This window comes from Cuculus canorus, chromosome 1, assembly GCF_017976375.1.
Source record: "Cuculus canorus isolate bCucCan1 chromosome 1, bCucCan1.pri, whole genome shotgun sequence".
In the NCBI taxonomy this organism is placed as follows: domain Eukaryota; kingdom Metazoa; phylum Chordata; class Aves; order Cuculiformes; family Cuculidae; genus Cuculus; species Cuculus canorus.
In genome coordinates this window covers 117098487-117117745 of record NC_071401.1, presented here as the reverse complement: position 1 = coordinate 117117745, position 19259 = coordinate 117098487, and the positions used below count along the sequence as shown (strand labels likewise).

General features: G+C 37.9%; 1 protein-coding gene across 5 annotated transcripts in view; it reads left to right on the top strand.

The window, feature by feature from the left end:
• Positions 1-19259, top strand: part of ZPLD1 (zona pellucida like domain containing 1) — a 159792-nt gene that overhangs the window by 105856 nt on the left and 34677 nt on the right. For 3 of the 5 annotated variants that reach the window (XM_054056176.1, XM_054056178.1, XM_054056179.1), the window contains exons 2-4: positions 10629-10702; positions 11611-11696; positions 18840-18924. The exons of 1 other annotated variant lie outside the window; for it this stretch is intronic. The gene's annotated coding sequence lies outside the window, so the exon portion shown is untranslated. The remainder of the gene's footprint in view (positions 1-10628; positions 10703-11610; positions 11697-18839; positions 18925-19259) is intronic. One more of the 5 variants, XM_054056175.1, reaches the window with a different exon arrangement.

Below are 19259 nucleotides of genomic sequence, written 5' to 3'. Positions count from 1 at the left end.
AACTGCATTGGTGTAATGTCACTATAGCTGCACAAATATAGGTTTACCCGTATAGATACAGGATTTAGACACCTCTTTCTAGTGCTGATCACTTTTTTGTTTAAAGTTTTTTTAAGAACTGCTGTGATTCCGAGAAGTGATCTGAATCCAAAATTACTCTCCACATAGGCAATATAATGTTATACTTAATCATATGTTGTTCTGACATAGTTTTTTCCCAATGGACTTGTACAAATGGGCCAGGTCTATTTCTGTCTGCCTTTTTTGCCTGCCTTTCTTCCTTCCCCATGTTTCCAAGCTATAACAATTGCAAAATATGAACATTTCTTCTTATAGGAATAAGACCAGAATAATTCAAATAATCTTTTTAAACATTAGCATGCATCATTAAATAGCATTGTAGAGAAAATCCACTCTAAATAGTATTATCGTTTTATGCTTTTAACAATACATAATGCCTCAGAAGTGAGCACTTCAAGTCATCAGTTTTGACCATCCCAAAGAAACCTGTTAAATGAGTGTTCATCAACAATGCAGAGATTTTGGAGTACCTATTTATTTTACTTAGTGGGTTTTTTTTTTTTTGGTGAGTGGGTAGACCACCATAGGTTAGGAGCAAGAACAACAAAAGAGAGAAATTAGGACCCTATGGCCAGCGTTCATTCTTCTTTCAACTTCTTCATAGTTGATAACATTACACCTTCTACACATCTGGTTAATACCTTGATTTTGGAAGCTGAAGGATTTTGCAGATTTTCCTGGCTGCTAAAATATCATCCTGTAGTGTGTGGGGTTTGTTTTTTTTTTATTTTTTTTTTTTCTGAGTAAAATAGACCGAAAGACGATTCTTAAAACTTATTGTTTTCAAATCATTTATGCAGTTTGGATTTTTTAAAATGTGTTGCCTTTACTTTTCTGTAAGTGAAACTATTTGGTCTTGAATCTAATGATTTCCTGTAGACCTTGCTGGTCCAGTAACACCTATCCTGTTCTGACACTAGGTAAAGTTTAAGTCTGCTGAAGCCTAAGTAGTACAGCTCTCAGAGCTTAGCAGAGGCATGCCTATGTCCTCAAGGATAGAATTTAGATCTTAATGAGCTTGCTCTGTTTTTTTTTCAGGTGTTTACCCAGCAGAATTCATTCAGAGCAAATGAAGCATCTAGAAATTCTGAAGCATCTATAAATTCCAAAGCACCTCTCTCAGTAGCCCAAAGTGATGAGCATCAATATTTAGCTTGCCAGGGAAAACTGATATTGTCTTTAGGGAGAATGCAATCAGTGATTAGTGTATTTTTCTTGTGCTGAGAGACTGGGACTGCCTGAACATATGGAGGTGAATTACAGGAGATGTTTAAATCTAGACTAGACGAAGAATAGTGTATAATCGTCAGTACTGGTTCAGGGAATCGATGGGACAAATGATGTGCTGCATTCTGTCAAAGTCAAAATGCTTTATTATTAAATTTAATGATATACGTGTTTCACCTTGTAAGTAAGTGACACCTTTTAATAGGGAATAAAAATATAGCAGACACTCTACAACTTGAATTTTTCCAGTTCTGCTTTAAAATGTTGCTTGTGTAAGGCCCTTCTTGTAGGCATGAAGGCAGATATTTGTGGATTTGGTTTTGATCTTTTTCAAATGTTTGCTCAAAATAATGGACCTGAGGAATGTGCCTCAGCCTGAAGCTTGACCATCACATCCTAGCCAAGTGCCAAACATAAGTGCCAGACATGGTTGTGGCTTGGAAGTCAACAGTGGAATAAAAACATGGCAGGGGGTTGCCTGCACGATCCCTACTGCATTAATTTTAGAGACACAATATTGCTTATTTGTTTGGTCTTCATGTTACATGTGAAAGCTTGCACAGGGGCCCATCTCTTCCCACATAACAAGTGACAGAATGAGAGAACGTGGCCTCAAGTTGTGCCAGGGGAGGTTTAGATTGGATATTAGGAAAAAATTCTTCATCAAAAGGGTTATCAAGCACTCAAATATGCTGCCTAGGAGAGTGGTTGAGTCGCCATCCCTGGAAGCATTTTAAAGACATGTAGATGTGGTGTTTAGGGACCTGGTTTAGTGGTGAACTTGGCAGTGCTACATTTGTGGTTTGAGATTATTATCTTAAAGTTCTTTTCCAACCTAAAGGTTCTATGATTTTACTAGCTTACTTCTTGAGAGGGCTTTGCAGGAAGCCTGTGTTGTTTGAAGATCGGCATCTGGCCTAGGGTTAGCTAATGGGGAAACTAGACACTGCTGTGTGTCTCAGCCCTGATAATTCAAGGCCTGAGTGCCTGTATGAGGGTGGTGAACGGTCAGCCCAATAGTTACCTTCCCAGTTCTGATTCTCTCTGGAGCTAGGATCTTCCCATGAAAGCAATATGTTGCTTCCATCTGCTTTGGCTTGCTGTCAACTTGCACTGAACTGCAGTGAGACCAGCAGGAAGAGTGAGAGCTGTGAAAACCTACTTATGGTGAAGCTCTGTGAAGTAAAAATTGTCGTCTTTTTGCGAGCATCTTTTGCAGAAAACAAAGGCCTGAGGCCCTTGGGAAAGAGTAGGAAAAAGGACAGGAAGGAAGCTGTTCATCACTCTGACTGTTAGAGGAGAAATGCAACTTATAAACAGTGAAACACTGAACACCCACGTGAGGTTACATTGACACCTTCTGCTGTCTATCTTGCAGAAAGACAGCATTGTTTTTGGTTTTACTCTAAAGGGAGCAAAATGGGGGGCGGGGAGGTGGGGAACGACCTAGAAGTGCACATATAATAGGAGCAGCCTTCACACCTTGCAGCAGGTAGTTTTGGCTGCAGGCATTTCGGATTATAAAAAAGGTTGTATCTTTGCTTGCTGGCACGTGGCACAGCTGTCACTTGGCTGCTTGAATAGGGCTGTCTTGTGAATCTCAGTGCCTGTGCTGCTTGTCCAGGCTGGGAGAAAGGTACTGTAATAATAACAATAATAATAACAATCATAATAATAAAGGCTGTTAGAAGAGTATGATGGAACCTCCTGCTGAGAATGCATTGTAAGAATATTGACGTATGGAAATGTACTTCAGTCCATTTAGTGCTTTGTTTCCTTGAACACATTCTGATGATACAGTATTGTCATATTTTGTGGGGGTGAACAGTTGCTTTGGGTGTTGTTCCATAGCTGTGTGCTGTAATTACAAAGTGGGAATGGAATTTCAAGTTGAGTCTCAGCTGGGACATGAATCTTCTGCTCAGTGCAGCTGAGTGCACACATGCTTGTTTTCACAGCACCGACAAACAACTCCAGTAAAAAAGTGTTTAGGTTGTGAAGTAAGTGTGGAGGAGCAGAGATGAGATGAAGACTGAACCTCCAGCCTGATGATGTGGGACTTAAGAGTAATGTCAGATTGCTGAACCACACTCTAGTCTGCTGCTCAGCCCAAGATTCATATTTGGTTGTACGTTTTTTTGCTTGTTTCACTACCTGAATAGTAGGATCCCTGTTTGCTAAAGTCCCATGTCAGCTAATGCTGTCAGGCTGGCACTCCTCCAGATATTGGGTACTTTATTATTCATTGAAATAACTGAAAGCAGCACCTATATGAAATGGCAACTATGTGAGAGCAATGGTTGCCATGCATGAGAAAAAATGGAGTGTGTGAAATTTATTCATATCAATTTTTACTTGATATGTATTTACACTGTGTAATCATATGCAACTAACCAGCTTCTGTAACTATCTATTTGCAGCTATATTATTGCAAGTTTTATTGTAAAACTCGTTACTGATCACAGTTTGAATTTTCTTTTCAGTGAAGTATATTGTGTAAGGAACCTTCATATGTAAGACTTGGCCTTCAGAATATCTCAGCTACTCGAAAATGTGGTTGATTTCAAGGAATTTAAACTTAAAATAATAGCACCTTTCTAGTTAGTGTTGCTGTTAGAATTCTGTCCAGAGTTGGTGCTGTTCATGGCACATGGTATTGTGTGTGCAACCAGTGCTGTTTGGAAGATGATGTCTTACAAAACTAGATTAAGTATTTGCCTTCTCTTGAGAGGTTACTGTTCCAAAATGCTGTGTTTTAATCATGTGGAAGTCTTTTAAACCTAGTTTTATAAATGGAAAAATGGTATAGTATTGTAAATTAGGCATGTTTCTGCAACTCCTTTTGGGTTTGTAGAATTAATTTTGAGGCTTGGAAAGGCTTTGCTTTGTATTTTGTAAATGTATACTTTTTGTGTAGTCTGCCTGGTTGAGAGCACAATTGTTCCTAGAAGTTAATGGAGTTTAAACAGGAACAGAAATATTTTCTTGTTCATTTTTCAAATCCTATTCAGAGATAAAAGAAAGTGTATCAAAGTTCTGGATATTTGTTCATAATGTATTTCGGTTGTCTAAGCCTGAAATATCTTGGTGTTCCATAATGAAGTAGAAGTTTTTTTTGGTTCTTAAATCAGATTTCTTTACCTTATCCCTTTGATCTCTTAGCACCCTAAGTTTGCTTTCCTTTTGTATTTATTTCCTTTCTTTTTGTGTCTGAACTCTTACCTCTTCTAAGGAGCTGAAGTGTTTAATAGCTGGTGCCTGAAAAGAATTTGGAGTAACTGAGGGCTGCTAGTTCCAACAGACAATGTTTTGTCCCCATTTTGTTGTTGTAGAGACCAATCAGTTTTGTAATCAGTTCTTCATCTGTATGAAATTTGATACCATGTCTTTCCCTGTAACTTTAAATAAAAGAAGTACATTAAATGTTTCGACAGTGCTTCTGAATTCATCTCAGATTTTAAGGACAGAAACAGAAACTGCAGGGAGAGATTCCTGCTTAAGCTTCTCCCTTTCTCAAAGGAAAGCTGGTCAAAACATGACACAACATTTTTTGGAGTGGTATTTATTCCTAAAGTCTGAACTTTGTTGCATTAACTTTTGTCTTGAAACGAAAAAATTCTCCTGCTACTTCACATTGTATGTTACTGTTTCCCTCTTATTTGATGCCATCTAATTTTATTTATTTCTCTTTTTTTGATCAGTGTCATTTTCTGCCCCTCCAAAATATAGTTTTCCCATTATCAAATGTGCTGTGTTTTACCACTTCTGTATCTTCTGTTACCCTTAGCTTCTCTGCTGCTTTGCTACTTGTACTAGAGATGTGCTTAGTATGAGTAAGCATTGTGACTTACACCACTAGTAATGTATTTCTAAGCTTTGTATGTTTGTCAATGTTAATCTAATTACAAATTCTACATTACTTATTGGACTATTTGTATCCAATATCAATATCCAATAATATTGTGCTGATTGAGGTAGCTGTTTTAAGAGACTGTAGTTCTCAAAGCAGATTGTATGAAGATAAGAACACTTGTTTCTGTACACGTGACATACGTGTAATGTGATTGAGTCCCCAAATGCTAAAGGGAATGCACAGATCAAAGCCACTTTTGGCTGTTGACCCAGGATTTTGATTACTGATTTAATTTTATTTTTCTACTAGCACTAAGATTACTGTTTGAAAACAACCTAAGAGTCCTAAGGAAATATTTTTTCCCTCTTTCAACCTGCCTTTTATACACACTATCTCTTCCAACCAGAGTACACTTTTGTCTACATTTTTTTATTTTTATTCCTTTCTATATTATTTTACTACCTAGAGCTGACAATATTCAAGCCTGTTCACAGCTAATTGATCAGAGTAAGAAACAGCATCATTTATTGCTTCTAAATCAAGGTCAATATGACTTAAAAAAAAAAAAAAGAAAGAAACACCAATGAAATGAACAACTTCTCAAGTAGTAGTTACAGCCTGATATCAAAAAATTTGGGGAGGTTTTCTGTTCTGTGTCATACAGATTGTCAAGTTAGAACATTAAGAAGTCCCTTCTGGCCTTCAACATTGATTTGAAGTTACAAGTGAGATTTATGCTGTTCTGAGGATGATTCGCAGCCTGGAGTGGAAATATATAAATGTTTCTGATTGTGGTGGAGAATCCTGGTAATTGAATTCATGCTATGGAGTGTGATACAGAGAACTCAGAACTTTGTTTCTGGCATTTGTAGAAATTGATGGTGGTAATTTTTCTCCTTACTGCTATCTTGCCAATTCTGCCCTTTGGTACTTTGTAGGGTTTTAAACAATGTCTTTTTTTCATCAGAGATTTTTAGTGTTTTCTTTTTCCCCTTTCCCAGTGCCTTTGCTTCACCAGTGTTGACTGTCTTTCCAGGAGATATTTAGTGACTACTACAGCAAAGATTTGCCTTGACAAGAACACTTGACACAGGTATGGCACAATATTCCTGTTTGAATTGGTCCCTGTGGGCGTGTTTCCACAGCCCTAGCATGGGTACCTTGCAACTGGAAATGAGTGGATGATGGGCTAGAGAACTCATCTGAAGGCTGGTAACTAGTGCAATTAATCAGCATGACAAGTGTTCCCTGGCATTGCCGTGTTTATATCTGTCTGGTATAAAATAATGACAAGTAGGGATATTATTGATGATTCAATAATCATCCTTAAAAAATCAAAATAATTTAAAAGTAGCTAATCCATAAGCCAGACTTTTGGATAATTACTGAAACTAAATGCTAGTCACAATGTCAGAGTGGTGCACTTCTATGTATCTGCTTCCTTCTGGCTGAGACAAATGAACAGCTTAATTTTGGGAGTGGGACGTCTTCTTAGCTGTGCTCAGTTCACTGAGTGGTGGGTTCGTACATCTCCCACTTGGAAGTGGCAGGCCATGCATCACAGGCATGTGAAGCCAGCTGTCTTTGGTGGAGGCATGGGTAGAAGCTGCTATGAATGGCAGCAGGAAAACAGTTTGTCCTTTACTCAGGCACTGTTGGAAAGGAAGGCCCAGACCTGCAGTTGATGAGAGGGAGCTGATGGCCTGTCCCACCTGTGTCAGCTCACCCCCACTGCTGGTCACGTGGGTGAGCACTGTGGCATTGCTACCTGGCTCAAAGCAGAGTGCCTGGAAAGAACTGACATCCCTCAAAGCTGCTTGAGAACATGTTTACTTTTTGTCACAATGAGAGTCCTGGATATCCTGGTCCTGAGGGTACCAACAGTCCTATCTGCCCAGGGCCCAGTCCCCATTTCAGCCCCACAGGTCTATTGATGTCTGCCCCATTGAGGCTGTAGGGTACCTGTCCCCTGTCCTGTCTCTAGCCTGTCTGCTGGCTGGACCCCAGCCTGTGTGGTTGGTAGCCCTTCACCCAATGGATCCCTCAAATGCCATCTGTGGATTGTCTCCAGGCCTGTGGCTCCTCGGACAGTCCCTGGATCTGGTTCCTTACTTGCCTTGTCCAGGGCCATTGGTGGACCTTATGGCCAAGGTCTGCCTGTTGCCTCTAGACTTTGGGGGACAGTGCTTACTGGTAAAGGCCACCAGAGCTCCCAGTTTGCCTTTCTGTGGGGAGCAGCCAGCCTTTTTCTGCTCTCTGACACTGAGTGACTTAGCTGCTTGAAGATATTGTGCATCTTTGTTGGCGGTGTCTTGAGGAATCAGGTCTTGAGAACGCAACATTTGACTTGCCTGGTTGTTTATTAGGAGTTTAGCTCTGCAGGAGACATAATGTTGTTGATGGTAGCATGTGAAGGAAAATGGCTCTTTGGTATCTTTTTTTTTGTGGAGCATAAAGAAGCAATGTCATGATAGCCTAAAATCTCCACAAATATAATCACCATTGTTTTCTTCTGGCTGGGGTCTGAAACCTGGGGTGCATATGCCATTCCTTTTGACAGAAATGTAGCACTTGAAATGAGCAAAGATTGGCAAAAAGAAAAAAGCTGGGATTTCAATTGCCAAATACTTCTTTATAAACCTGAAATGTGCTGGTGGTATGGTAAATCTCACTACAAATCATATTGGTGCAATATGATGAACTTGTGTACCAGTCAGGGCAGCCAACAAGGTTTCTGAGACAGTTCTACGTGTGGAAACTCATGAAGCACGTAGAGTGCTTTCCTTTGTGTCGGGAGGGTAGAAGGTGGCAGTGCAAAATCTCAGCTGTAGAGGCAGTAGAATCAGTGGCTTGGTTTGGGTTATCATGTTGCAGCACTCTCAGAGATGCTGGAACAAGCCTAGGAATGGCTTGGAATTGCTCAGCTATATGAGAAACTATGGTCTTGCACAGTGTGTCAGCTAGTGAAAAGATTTTTAATTTTCTTTTTCCATAGCAATTTTAAAATTAGTGAGGAACTATAGAAATTTTATTCATGTTGCCCAGGTTACATGAAATGTGTTGCAGAAAAGAGGAAAACTAAATTGATGGAAGTCAACTGGTATAAGCTTTTGTGTACTAGGGAAAAATACAAACCATGAGAGTTCTGTCAAGCTCCTCAACTTGATTCCTAGCTGGATCTTTTTTAGAATTTGTGGATTTTTTTTTGGTTTGTATTGTCTTATGGAAGAAGGAAGATGCTTGTTCTGATGAGAGCACCGAGTAAAAATTCAGTCTATTGCTGCTGCCATTCAGTAGAACAAGGTAGTCTTGGCTGCATGCCGAAGTGAGACTCAGCTTATCTGCTCTGAATTCTGTGGGGTCTTACCTATGTATTCCTCTAGTGAAAAAGATCATGCTCCTGCCCTAGGCATGGTACAAATTTGACATTGAGGGCTGGGGATGTGCAGTGTTCAGAAGAGGTGAGAGTAAAGAACTTATGTTAAAGAACTTATGCATGCATAGCAGTAGTGAGCTTAGAAGGTCCTGATTTGATAAAGAGAGCAGGAGAACTTGTGGTAGTTTGTGCATAAAAAACAAAGGAAGATGTTCCATCTTGGTTTACGTATTGAAATCAAATCAGTCATAGACAGGAACAGCACTGAAAGTCATGGAGATCTAGTTGGGTGGCTATAGTAGAGACTGATTAGCAAAAAAAAAGGAGTACATGATGTACATCAGGTGTAATATCATGGATTTAGAAGGCTTCTGAATTTTTGTAACTGTGGAAAGTAACTGCATGGGTTTTACTTTCTCATTTTTTTTGTTGACAGGATGTGTATTCTGACTACCATTTACCAACTAGAGTTTTTTTGAGATGCTTTCAAAGTGTTTGTAAAGTCTGATATTCCAAAAGGTCTTAGAGTGCAAAGCACACAAACTATGGAAAGTGAGAAATGTGAATTTTGAGGATGGTAATCACAATGTAGTTTAACTGCCTATACCTCATTTCATTCCTACTCCTCACTTTTCAGAGTACTGGATTATGGTGCCAGCTTCTCTGTACCAGTGCTACTTGTAGATACAATTTTTTTGTCCTTATTAAGCTTGCTCCCAAACACCCATCCTTTTGTCTTGATCTATCCAAGACTTGCATGTAGACATATGCAACCTACTGTGCTGTTCCTACTTAGTCCTTAAAGGCCTTAGGCTGGATCCCAGGTAGATAACTTACAGGTGGTGGAATACTGAGTAAATATGAGGTACTATAATGTAACGGAACCACCAAGTCTGCTTCATCAACTAGTTACTAGGATTCATGGATAAATACATGCATAGAAAGAGACTGAAGTCCCACCTGAGTCTCTGGCGAAATTTCCCCCTGCATAAATATTTAGGCAAAAAACTTAAGTGGCCTGAAGTTCTTTGTTGGTTAGCAGGCATTTTTCTTTAGAGCATGCAAAAAATATGCGGCCTATTTATTACTTTTCTCAGTGTATTTTAGCTCTAATAGTTCTTAATAAATTTACCATGCTATCTTCATTCACATAAAATTGTTACTGAAAGATAAGTCTGTCTACATCATTAACTGCGCTGTGTTTCATACCCTTGGAACAAACATCTTTACTGTAAAAGAATAAGCTGGCAAGGTCAGCTGTCCTTGCAAAGTTATGGTTTATAAATCAAATCCAGGTATTTATGCTGATAGTCAGTTTTATTTTTCTCGTGGGCATGGTTCATGGGTTTTTTTTTCCTCTGGAATAATACCATTATGGAACCTAAGCCAAATATAAGCAGTTGAGGTATTTACTTAGCTGAGAGTCCTTGTCTGATATTAATCAATGTAGATTTTTGAAATACAGTGATGAAACACTTTAGTGTGTGTATAGGAACAATGTGAGTGGAAATAGAAATGAGTGAATTCTGCTAGTAATTACTTCCAAACATTCATATACATACCCAGGTGTATTGAACTGAGTTAATGTGATTATCTCCAGGCAGTGTATAAGTACTGGAGATCCTTTCTGTGAAATCTGTAAGCTTTTCCTAGCTATGCAAGCAGATGAAACTATTCTTGTCCTTACACTTGCTGTCTTGTTCCAGAGATGGGGGCTTCATCATTTCCTGTAGACTTGCTGAATGCATTCATTCTCTGCTTGTATTCCTCTAGGTTGCTAAAAGCATGGTTTTAGCTGGCAGCGCTGGGCTGGGGTTAGTGTTGCCTGTTCGTTTATTGACTTCTTTTGTGCTGATTTCTGTCCATGCTCTTTGCCAATGTCCTTCATGGCTTAAGCTATTGTAGCTCCTTCCTCATTCAGTAGTGAGAATCTGAGAATGTTTTCTTCTCCCTGCAACAAGCAATGTGTCCTGGTTAAATTTTCAAAAAGTATCTTCATCCTTTTACTTACCCTTGTGCTAGGGAAGAAATCATAGGAAATGTCTCTAAATCTAGTTCCCTGTTCCTCTATTAACTGTCCTTTGCATTAAGGTCTGCACAAATCTTGACTGGACTGCTGTGGACATTACTTTTCCATTCCCAGAAGAGATGATTCAGCACAACAGGTAGCTGGGAGTGAGGGGCCGGAGAAGAGGTGAAATTGGCTGATTTCTCTCACTGCCCCAAAAAGAAGGGCCAAGGAATCACAGCAAGGACGACAACAATTCACACTGCCAAGTGGGGTCTAATTGTTTTACTGGCTGTCCTGTTTGTACCCCCGTGTTCTTGTGTACTACAACTATAATTACAAAGTCTTTAGGACAGATGCTATCATCTTGGTGTTTATGCAGTCTCCACCAATGTAGCATTATCACTTCAGAAACAGCATATAATAATCAATGGATTTTATATAGAGAGCTTTTATCTAGTTAAAGCACTGTAACTTAGAGCTTTAGCTGATAGAAAATAGAAAAACAAAGCTGAAAGAGAATTAGAAATATTGGTATTTATTTAAGAAAAAAATTAATTAAAGATTTTTTTTTTAAAGCTTGTGGGTAATGTTACATATTCTTTCCATATATAATTGTTTTCCCAATTTATACTGCTTGGTATTAAATTGGATAGTAAACTCTCCAAAGCACAATTGTTTTCCCAAATTGCAAGTACTATTTACTATTGCAAGTAGCAAGCCTTCATCTATAGAGAGGAGCTTTTTGCATATAATAAAGTAAAGCAATATAGTTATTACTCTTGTTTGGAAGTAGACCTGAAAATGATTTGAACTGTGTGGAAAAGCTGTTTTCTTGCATGAAGTGTAAAAGCAATAGGCCGTGGTTATGATTTTCCTCCTGTGCACTAGCTTAAACTACAGGCACAGTTGTATTCTGTGGACATACTGCCTTAAAACAGACACAGATCACATCCTTATGCACTTGTTCAGAGATTGTTATAATCATTAGTGACTAGAATTGTACTTTTATTTATATTTAAGCAGAAGTTTTCATCTATTCTCTTTTCTGCTTTTTTACTATAGGTAATATTGCTGACATGAGCTTACACCGAATTTGACATTAGAAGAGTGCTTCTCTATTATGTGACTGTCTTGGAGGTTGTATGCAGGTGCTGTTGAGGAAAGAATTATCTATTTTTATGTATAAATAGATCTGTTATACAAGGTTAAAGTTTTATTTCACGGAGCTTTTATGTATCTGATGCATTTCTAAAACATATGGTCTTCTGTTTCTGTAGCTCTGCAGATACGAGCTCTCTAGCTGTCTCCAGTATCTAAGTTCATTGTAGGCCTGCAGCTTTCCTTTGCTACAAGGACTTATGAAGTCGTCATTTGCATTTTATTCAAGAATAACTTTGCTAAAATTATTACCACTTCTTTATTTTGTGACCTTTGTTATTCATATGTTCTTCTCTTTGTTCCATTTTTAAAACTGACTATGCTCCAATTTAGCTGGAGAGTTCAATGTGTTCCTTTTTGTTACTTACAAGTTTTTATATCTTAGTTGCTTGATTTCAGAGAGTTCTGATAGAGACAGCTGGCTGAAAAATAGACTTGTCCATTTTACAGAAGAAAAAAAAATCTTTATTTTAGGAAAGCGTTTTTTTTTTTTTTTTTCTAGCACCTTGATTTGAAACAGTAGTGAAGTTTGAAATTTTCCATGGAGTTCAGGTTCTGAAAAATCTTTCGATATATCAAGCGAAAAGAAAGAAAACACCCAAACCCCAATTCCCCTTTAATGATTTATTTAATGTTTTATTTGAGATATTCTCAATGACAAACATATTACTGTTTTGGTTCTTTTTAATTTGATTTTGTTTCACAGCTCAAAATAGTGGAGAGAAAATAATAGGAACCTTCAGACATGCTAGTAAGTATAGGAGACTCTCTAGCTACAATGTAAGAATATGTAGAGAAAGAAATAAAATTTAGGTTGAACATAGCTTTACCGACAATTTCCCTCTGGATTTAAATTTCAGTTTTGATTAATGCTAAAAATGGCTTTAAAAATGCATCAAAACCACTTAACCCGCTGACATTTCTTTCAGCCATACACATATAAAAGAATCTTGATATTCTCTCCACGTGAAGAAATAGTCTGTCATTGACTGTATTTCAGCCTGTCAAGACTCTTTCAAACAATGTGTGCAACCTCACTACTTTTGGCATGTTACTTGAATAGATAGCATTCATTGTGCGCTTTATGGTAATATGCATAGTTTAACTCAGATAAGTTTTATTAAAAAAAGAAAAAAGATCTCCTTTCTACACCACAGAATAACTGTCAGCTGTAACCACGTAATATGTCCTCAACATGCTAGTTTTTTTGTGCTTCTGTACATCGCTGTGGGCTGTAAATTGCTGTGATCTGTTACTGCTACATTTAACACTGCATTCTTTAAATCAAACGACTTCTGAGCAGTTATCTTGATTAAAGCACTTGAATGAATAAATAATGCAGTGGACTTAATAGTGAGGGATGAAATACATCAAGCGGGCTGTAATTCTTGAGAAGATAAATTTTTCTCACTTTATAATTTTATGGATTATTTAAAAGAAGTAGTTTTAATCACAATTTTTTTTTTTGGTAATGTTTTCATTTAGTATAGCAGCATTTACTTTGATCTGTTGCTGTTGTACTTAACAGGCAATCCTGGTAATTAGCCTACAGTATCTTTCCATAATATACAGACTAACGAAGATTTGCAGTCAGAATTTCAGAATGTGAACCTTGTAGCTCTTTGCACTGGTTTTGCATGGAGGAAAAGATAAAATTAAGCTCTGTAAGGATGTATTTTTTCGTCTTTAGTTTTGAGGCTTTGCTTTGCAAACACTCATAATGTCAAAACAAAGATGGGACAAAACCAGAGTATTTCTTAGAATAGCAGTTCAAAGAGGGATGTAGTCATACGAGTTCAGAAAAATTGGCTAAAATCTGGGGATGGGCATATTCAACTAATGAACAAAGTAAGAAGGAGGAAAGCTACAATTTCTTTGAGTTGTCTCGATGCAGAACTTGGAGTAGGCTGTTTCTTGTGTGTGATAAACTGTGCTATTAAAAATAAACACTCAAACAATGTAAGGACCACAGTGAGTAAAAGGATCTATCGCAGGTCTGGGTTTTTCCCTTGAGTTATGTAGTCCTCCATATCTGGTTTTATTTTTTTTTTTTTTTTTTAACTACTAAGACAAGGGTCCTCATTGTCATTCTCCCCGAAACGAGCAACTTGGAGGATGTCTGACTTCCACAGATCTGATCCTTTTGCTAGAGGGGAAAAAAATAGGTTTTTTTTTTTTTTGTTTAAGTGAAATATTAAATTAAAACACACACAAAAAAAACAACCTCCAACCTGTTCAGCTGCCCTAACTTATGCTATTTGTTAATTACTCTGCTCCATAGCAGAAGATAAACAGCTCCTAAAGGTAAACAATGTTTCTTATTGAATTTTTCCCTGGCAAACAATACACCTCACCTGGTATGCAACCATGTCCTGGGATGAGGATAGCTTTTAGAAGAAAATTTTATGTACTGTATACAAAAAAGTGAGATAATAGAACATTAGACAATTAGTACCTAGTCAGTCTAAATCACTGACGAGAGAGGGGTGCCAACCACATGAGATGAAAACACTACAGGGTGAAACAAGTGAGAAGAGGTAAACATTTATTTTTGTACATATTAGTGTAAACTGTAAATGAGATATAAAGAGGAATGAGAAGTATCTCATGGATAGAAGTGTCAGATAGCAGGACTGTTCCCTCAGATTCAAACCTCTCCCCTTCTGAAAAAACCCAGTCAGTTCTTTCAGCAGAGGGCATTTGTAGATTGGTGATGTTGAGTGGGTGGAAGGGAAACTGTGCCTGATTTGCTTTAGCAAGGATGTAGATGTGTATTTGGCTTTTGTCTGTGCTGTCATAGAAGAAAAAAATACATGTAAACTAAAAAGAATTTTTTTTAAACTTGTTATGTCACTCTTGTGATGCAACGTACAACAATTTTTTGATGCCCTGATAGAAACCTTTCTCTGCAGTAGCTTCTCTCTGTTAGTCCAGGGTTCTGGCTAGTTGTTTAAGATGTAGAAGTCCCTGGTTTAATGTCCCTTTAGTCTGGGGGCTTTATTTAATCTTTGCTCTGTTTCTCAGGACAGTGGATCTAAACTAGATTGTCTCTCACTTGCCGTAATTGATACTAGAAAGTCTTTCTATAAACAGTTCAGTATGAGTTGGTGGGGACAAAAAATGTTGTCACTAACCTGGGAGAAGGTTTCATCCTTTGACCTAATGGAGTGGTCCCCAAGGGGAGATGTGGTCCCTTGAGCTGGAGGTCTGTTCTCCCACGTACTGGATAAATGCCCTAATAGTTGCTGGATGTGGAAGGTAACAAGGGCAGTGAACAGTGATGGCAGCATGACTGACATTGTGATCAGCTATCATGATTAGCCCTTTATGTCCAAGAGAGGAAGGAAAATGTTTGTCTAACAGGTTAAGAAAACACCTTCTTTCTCAGCTTTGGTAATGAACGTGAAATATCTGCCTTGAGTGGATCCAAATTCATGACCTTTATTCCTCATACAGCCATTCAGCTGTTAACTCCTCCTTGCACAGCTGGAGCTTTTTCTGGCATATATCTCTGCTTGGTGCTGACCTGGAGCAGAAAGGTGTTCTTCTGCTGGATGCTCATAAATGGTCTGAAGACCAGTGAAAATCAGTGCATCCTTGGCAAATTATGATTTGGGAGCTCATTATCTCCTTGTGAAACTCATTTTCCAGCCTACTGATTAAGCTTATAAAAACACAGTTTTAATATGCCTCCTGCTCTATTTTTAATTCCCTGGCTGACAGTAAAGAAAATTCTGACCACCTCTCAGGACAATTTATATTCTTCTTTTATCTTGATGGCATATTGATCCTGCTGAATGCTCCTTCTGCAAAATAACAAACATGCATCTTAAATCCAGTTGATAGAGATCCTGGAGTGAGCTTTTGTCTTGCCTGGGGCAGTATGCTGTTTTTGTCTTAGGTAGAGCCTAGAAGGAATCGGTCAAGACTCTTCCCTGAAAAATCTTTCTGATCTCTATCACTCTTTCTCTCTCCTTGAAAAGAGTTTCCTAACACCCACTGGTATTATTGGTTTTGAGTTTTAATTTCACATTAAATTATAGAAAACTGTCCTAGTAACCAAAACATGGGCTGTATTTACCTAGGAAAAATCTTGTGGGAAGTGGTCTTAGAAATCCGTTTGTGGCCTTAATAAACATAGGTAGCTCTGCATTTATTGACTAGCTCTGCACTTGCTTACTTTTTTTTCTCCTTGAATAAAAGTAGCTCTGAACCCCCCCTCAAATAATCCCTCAAAAAAAAAAAATCCCCAAAAGAAGCTTCTAGCACAATAGAAACAACCAAGGTCTACAACTAAAAAACCCTCTTTATACTAAAGTGGGGGTGATTGGAAGTGAATTGGCTCAAGGTACTTCACTGGTGAATTAAAGTACATTAAACTTGCATCCTACCTTATTCAGAGATCACTTTCCTCCTTGGAGAAGCCCCATGGTGTTGGGGCACACGTGGTCTGCAACAGTGCTTTCTCAGGCAGTCAGTGGTTTGCTTCAGTTTCTTTCAAGGTTTTGTTAAATGTGAACAGCAGCTGAGATGCTCTGCATGCAGTTCTTCACAATTATCAGCAAGACCTGAGTCTCTGAAAAGGAAATAAAGGCTTCAGAGTTCGTCCCTGGAATAATGGTAAATTTAGACATATTTCTTTGCAATGCAAGCTAAACTACCTGTATTTTTCAAACAAATAATTATTGCCTGGCTCTCCATACACTCTGGAGGCTTAACAGGCTCCCAATCATATGAATGAGGTAATCTTTCAGCAACTTAACACTAAACTTGAGAACAGGTGAAATAAGGAAACCACTTAGAGGAAAATAACCTCTCTGTGATGTCCCTTTTTCAGAAATACAAGACTTGCTGTTCAGCACCAGCAAGTGTGTAGGGAGCTAGTTGAATGGGAAAATCTGTCCACTCCTCTAAATACTTAATGGGACACTTATTTCCCTTTGCTAAAGAAAGGCTGGTGACATCTGAATTTAGTTGAAGAAGCTAATGGCAGAGGGAGACAAGGAAAGGCTATACTGTAAAGCAAGAGGACAGATTAATGTTCCTTTCAGGTTGAAAACATTCTTTCTCATCTGAAAATCTGCAGGCCCTCAGTAGAAGAAAAATTCTTGAAGTACTGGAAGATTAAGTATAATCTAGTTGTTAAAGGAGAGGAATGGGAACTATGAGTTTGTCTAGGAGGTGGGAATATGTTCAAAAAGGAGTATGTCTCCATTACATAAAGGCATGTGTAATATTCAGGTTTCATCTAATGCTAATAAATTATATTTGGAAATGGTGGTCTTAAAAACAAACTTTGCATATTGTTTCTGGACAGTATAACTTCCTGTGACTTATTACCATTAGATAGCAAATGTTAGCAAAGTGATTTTTACTTTTTTTTGTTTTAAGATTTGGAGAAAAATAAGAATTCTTTATATTATCGGAGAGGAAGTTTAATTCCAGATTTATTTTCACAGCAGGTTATCAGTTCTGTTATGGTTAGCATGAAAACTCTTTTTCAAAACATCCCCAAGTGTGCTGAAGCTCATCTATAAGATTAGATGTAGCTTCTGTCAGTAGGGGCTTAAACATCTTAAAACGAAAAAACAGACAAATGGTGAACAAAAAGAAATTTTAAAGCAAGAAATGAGCTGCTTTAATGCTGTTCTAAAGTACTAGAACATATTTTTTTTGCCACCAAACAAGCGGGTTTCCATAAAGCCAGAGAATCTGAAGGAGTTTTGTGTGTGTTTTTTTAATCCAATTTGCAGTTTGTTACTACAGCCGTTTCTCATTCAAGTTCATCTGTGCTAGTATTGAAACATGTTAGTCCTTAGATGTATGTTGTTGTGTGCTAGTATGACTAACAGGGATTTATATATCCCTGTTCTATGTTCTATACCGAGATGAAACTGTTGCCAGGGTTATTTACAATCTGTTCATTCCACATTTTTGCCTTTAGTAATACTCTGCATAAACTAGATTTGGGTTCTGTGTGATGTTTTAGTGCAAGTGTAATTTCATGATCATATTTTTCACTTGTGCTCCCTTTTCTGCTAACAGTTTGCATTAGAGCGATTCAAATTATAATTGCTTTGGCAAGACAGAAAGTGAACTAGTCAGTACTGAGCTTGAATACTGTTCAGTTATTTAAAACTGGTGCACGCTTTCTCTCGATGCCAATAATGTAAATAGCCATGACAATTTTTAAGCCGTGTGTTTGTGGGAGTATATTTGATTATAAGTAGGGATGAATTTCTCATGCAGTATTGATTTTTAAATTTTTTTCCTTGTAGCTATAGCGCACGTCAAATAGGTACAGTAAGTATCATATAAGTTGTTAATCTACATTAGCTGTGTTCTGTATTAAATCTGATCTTTCAGAAAAGATATCTGGGTAGCAGTGTGCATTGTTTATACCAAAGTGCTTTATGTGGGCTTAATACTGAGAAATGGTTAGAAAAGAAAAAGTGTCATGAGGGCTTAAATGCAGATAAATATGGGTATGAGAAATACAAAGCAACTGGAGAAGGGGTGGGGAGTGTTTCAAAGCTTCCAAAATTTCACTGTAGGAAGAACTGAAGGGAGTAGCACAGGCCTTGTTGGAAAAGATGCAGATAAGAGGGAATATTTATGGATGATGGTACTGTCTAGAGAGGAAACCCATGAGAACCCTCCCAAATATAAGCCTATATATGACAATATACATTGCAACTATAAAATGACCTTCTGTCAAGTTATTTTGTGGGAAAGGTTTACTTGTTTGTGGTTTGTCAGCTGAGGTTGTGCTTTTAAGTCTCCTTTTTCTCCTCTGAATTTTTTAGAAACATTTGGTGTAGAGGTATATTCTAGACAAGGCATATGTCTAGATAAACTGCTTTTCTAGTAATGTAGGAGACTTCACTGTTCCTAAACAATAGAAATGTGCTTTGGTTGAATTCTTCCCTTAGAAGGCTATTTAGGCTGCCAAATTCTTTTCACAGACACGCGGGCAATCATAGTGTGCCTTCAGAACTCATCCCCAAAAATGCAGAGTCCCTCTTAAGACAGCAAAACATTTCACTTTTGAACTGTGCATGGGAATTTAATTTGATTTAAAAAATTGAAGAATATTTTGTTTTAAAACAACCTTATTTCTCCTCTGTGCTTAGAAAAGCCAGCAAGCTGCCTGAGCTTTGTGGAATTCACATTAGTGATGACGTTCTGATAACTTGCAGCCACTCTGTCTCCTCACAGGTATTTAGATATTAGCAGTAAATTATGGATGAGTGGGGACTTTCCAAATCCTGGAGGAGGGGGGAGAAAAAATATTTTGCTTATGTATTGTGTCTTCTATATGAAAAGAAAAAGCTGTTTAGATTCTAGTTGCTAAAACTTGTAATCAGTGTCCAAAATACCTGTAAAATTAGTGTTTAGAAGAATCACCTTGTTTGACCTCAAATAATACACAAAATAGTGAGACCAGCAGAGGGACTGGTGGGATGGAGGCGAGTTTTGAACTTGGAAGTAAGCAAGATGTCTTATAGTCATAATGAGGTACATTTGGAAAGCTCTTTCTGGATACATTCATA